Below are 4,585 nucleotides of genomic sequence, written 5' to 3' on the forward strand. Positions count from 1 at the left end.
GAAGATCCCTGGTGGTGTGAAGAGCTGTGCCACAGCTACTTCTTTCCCCTAACCGAGGTCTCCCAGTCAAAGTGTCTGAATGCACCAGGATTCTCTCTTCCAGGACCAAGCTCTTCAGATATCTGCCCTCCATACCATCACATTGTAGCCATTGTGAATATTAAATTGGATAAGCCATCAGCGTATCAGAAGGGTGGCACAAAACCATGGCAGTCTTTAAAACCATGGTGCAGATATACACTGAAGCATCTGGAACACTGGAACACGTGTTCACCACAAGGATAAATGGATAAGCTTTCTGGCTTATTTGGGGGTCACACTTTTTCAATCCAGACCCATTTCTTGCCTTTGGGTGAGGAATATAGGCACCTCTAATAAGATGGCCCTGGAATTTGGTGACAAGTCAAGGGAAAGATCAAGTCAAAGTCAAACTTTGCTAGAAGAGAAGGTGGGGGTGCCATCCTGCATGTAACCCAGAGAACTTAGAGTGAGGGATTTCAGGCTGGGGGTCTGGCCCCTCCACATTTCCTGGCTGAAGAATTTGCTAATATGACCCCCCACCCCCAGGAGCTCTTTAGTGGAGCCACACACATTGACCAGTATTGAATCCTAGATGTCCACCCACCCCAGATAAAGGGCCCCACAAAATCCAGCTCGGCCCCTGCTGTCAGCCTTGAACACACAGGCAGCATTGCAGCATGTCCATGACTCTCTCAAGGTCCTCAGGGAATAAGAAACTTGATGTGATGGGGCCGACTCGCGTTGGCAGAGGAAGGGAGTCCAGGCAATGCCCAGAACCAAGGTGAGGATCCGGAGGGTGAACGAAGAGGGACCAACAGAGTCCATTTCATCCCGGAACACCCAGGGCATCTTGCCAGATGTGACATCCTGTGACTTACGCCTTGGGGCTCTGAGAGAGGGGAGGTCTACGTTCTGAGGTGTGTGCTCCAGAGAGGGCCCAGGCTCTGCAGGAGTCGAGGTGAGACGCTGACGGAGGACTGAGGGGCCCTGAGTCATTCAGCTGTATCCTTCCTGTCATCCCTGGACCACCTGGGACAGACTTGTCAGACTGAGCCCCCTCATACTACCTGTGAAGTTTCTAGAGGTCTGGATGGTAGGAAACGGCCAACCGTGTAGACAAATTATACACCAACAGGGTACAGACATGGTGATGGTGAACATAAAATCAACAGCTTAGTAAACGTTGTGTGTGAGTGATGTGGGGAGAAGGGAGGAAGGGAAGAGGCAGGTGTGTGAGAGGGGAGGGAGGGAGGAGGTGCCCGCAGGGCTGGGGGTCAGATGGACAGTTCACAGTTACCCAGACACAGAGGATAAAGCCTGGGTCAACACTGGGCAGCGACGACAAATTCCCCCCTTACATTTCATCCCACCGGCAAGTGGGAAAGGGCCTGGTGGTTTTTTACTGTGGTGGGAAGGTGTGGGGTAAGAAGGTGGAGGGGAGATCGAGACGGTGAGAGGTGAGATGTGTGGGGTGACAATGTACACAAGGGTCGTATTCATGAAATCTGTTCCAATCCTCCTTCCTGGAGGGTTTCCCCTATGTTTCCTTTAAGGACTTTTATTGTTTCAGGGTGTATATTTAATTCTTTAATCCATTTTGAGTTGATTTTGGTATACAGCGAGAGATACAGGTCTGGTTTCGTTCTTGTACATGTGGATGCCTGGTTTTCCCACCACATTTATTGAAGAGATAGTCTTTTCACCGGTGTGTATATTCTTCGTGCCTTTGTCAAGGAAGCATGTGGGCTGATTTCTGGGTTCTCCATTCTCTACCGTTGGTTTGGGTGTCTCTTTTATGCCAGTACCGTGCTGTTTTCATTACTACAGCTTTGTAGTGTAAAGTCAGGCAGGGCTATGCCTGCGGCTTTTTTATTATCATCATCATCATCGTCACTCAGGATTGCTTTGTTTCTATAGATTTTTTATTAGCATATTCATTGTTACAGAGCATACTTATTCTTTATGCCCCTTATCCAATCTCTCTCCCCCATATCCTCCTCCCCATTCCCCTCCCCCAACCCCTCTCCCTCCCTCTTCTCCCTGCTGATAACCACAGAATTATTCTCTCCATCTGACAGATTAACTGTTCCTCTGTTGGTTTTATACCTAGATGATCTGTCCAGTCCTGAGAAGGGTGTGATCAAGTCACCCTGTACTGTCATAAATCAGATGCTTCTTCTATTCCTCTGGAGTGTGCTTTGTGTAGAGAGAGCATCTTTTCATTCTTTTTTTTTTTTTTTTGTCTCCATAGATGCCTCTCCTGGTGTCAATGCAGTAGAGAGTCTGGCATGTCATCTGCACAGTGGCTGTGACTGCTGCTACAGAAACTAGCCACTTTTGTGGGAGCCATTGCAATTGCAGTGTCTATGGTAGGCTACCCGTGTGGAAATGGTGTTTTTGGTGTGCTTTTTACCTGCTTGTAGCTGGGTATGGCTTCCTCTAGCTCCCTGCCTCATGACCCCAGCAGGGCCCCAGGGTGCTGGTGGCAGCTTGCAGAGTTGTGGCTGGGTTCAGCTTCTCACGGCTGCATGTCTCAGGACCCCAGCAGGGCCCCAGAGCAGTGTCGGCAGCTTGCCTAGTTGTGGCTGGGTTTGGGTTCTCTGACTGGGTGCCTCATTCTAAGATGTTGTTGCAGAGTAGTTGGGGGGAGAGGGAGAGGTGAAAGCAGAGAGAAACATGGTGGAAGAGGAGGAAGGACGGGGAGCATGATTGAGGCCCATGACACCCACCTCACTAAGGATTGCTTTGGCTATTTGGGGTCTTTTCTTGTTCTGTATGAATGTTAATAGTTTTTTTTCTATGTCTGTGAAGAATGTCATTGGTATTTCATGGGGATTGTATTGAATCTGTAGATCGCTTTGGGTAGTATGAACCTTTTCAATGTGTTGATTCTCCCAGTCCAAGAGCATGGAATATTTTTCGAACTTTTTGTGTCCTCTTTAATTTCCTTTAGCAGTGATTTGTAGTTCTCATTGTAGAGATCTTTCAGCTCCTCGGTTAAACTAATTCCTAGGTATTTTATATTTCTTCTTCTCTATTGTAAATGGGCTTGTTTTTTTGATATTTTTTTCTGATAGATTATTGGTGAAAAACACTACTGATTTTGCCGTGTTCATTTTATACCCTGCATTTAAATAAAATCGTTTATCAGCTCACTACCACGAATACACAAGTAAAAATAAAACACACTGTTAGAACAAAAATGCAAATGAGAACAAGAAACTTTTTACCACTTCAAAAACCAACAAACACTGAAGACAAACAATACATGGGGAAGTAAAGAACTAAAGATATTTAAGACATCCAAATGAAAATTGATAAAATGCCAGGAGTAAGAGAGTGCCTTCCAATAATACACTTAGTGTAAATGGGTTAAATTCTCCACTCCAAAGACACAGACTAACAGACTGGGTTAGAAACCTAGACCCAACTATATGCTGTCTTCAGGAGACCGAACTCATCTTCAAAGACACACAGAGACTAATAGTGAAGAGATGGAAAAAGATATAGCACACAAACAGACTGGGTTAGAAACCTAGACCCAACTACATGCTGTCTTCAGGAGACCGACCTCATCTTCAAAGACACACAGAGACTAATAGTGAAGAGATGGAAAAAGATATAGCACACAAATATAAATCAAGAACGAGCAGGAGTAGCTGTTCTTATATCTGATGAAATATACTTTAAACTGAAAAACATAGAAAGAGAGAGAAGGCCACTGTGTGTATTTGTTTAATTTGGGAATGTCTTAATTTTTGCCTCATTTTTGAGGAACAGTTTAACCAGACATCGAATTCTTGGCTGACAAGTTTATTTTTTTTTCCTTCTATCACATTGCATGTGTTCCTGCTGTCTTCTGACTGTCATGATTTCTGATGAGAAATTGGCTATTGTTCTTATTGAGGGTGATTTGTATGTGATGAGGCATTTTTTTTTTCTTGATGTTTTCAAGATGCTCTCTTTATCTTTGTCTTTCTGTGCTTTAACTATATTGTGCCTCTCTGTGGTTCTCTTTGTGAATATCCTACTTGGAGTTGATTGACTTTCTTGTATTTGTAGATTCAGTCTTTCTTTAAATTTGGGGATGTTCAGCCATTATATATTTAAAATAATTTTTTGTCCCTTTCTCTCTTCTCTTTCTGAAACTTCTGTAATGCGTGTGTTGGTCTGCTTGGTGGCATTTCACAGGTCTCTTAGTCTGCTTACTTTTTTAAAATTCTTTTTCTTTCCTATTCCTGAGACTCAATAATTTCAATTGTCCTATCTTCAAATTTACTGATTTATTCTTTTACTCAATTCTTCCTTTAAAACCCTCTACTGAAATTTTCACTTCAATTATTGTACTTTTCAGCTCCAGAATTTGTCTGGTTCCTTTTATAATTTTTATCTCTTTATTGATATTCTCATTTTGCTCATGCATTGTTCTCCTGGTATCCTCTAGCTCTTTGTCCATGTTTTCCTTCAGGCCTTTATGCATATTTAAAACAGTTGATTTAAAATCTTTATTTATCCCCATACCAGCCAGCCACAAAAAAAAAAAAAAAAAAAAAAAAAAAAAAAC

This window comes from Galeopterus variegatus, unplaced genomic scaffold, assembly GCF_000696425.1.
Source record: "Galeopterus variegatus unplaced genomic scaffold, G_variegatus-3.0.2 Scaffold13792, whole genome shotgun sequence".
Lineage (NCBI taxonomy): Eukaryota > Metazoa > Chordata > Mammalia > Dermoptera > Cynocephalidae > Galeopterus > Galeopterus variegatus.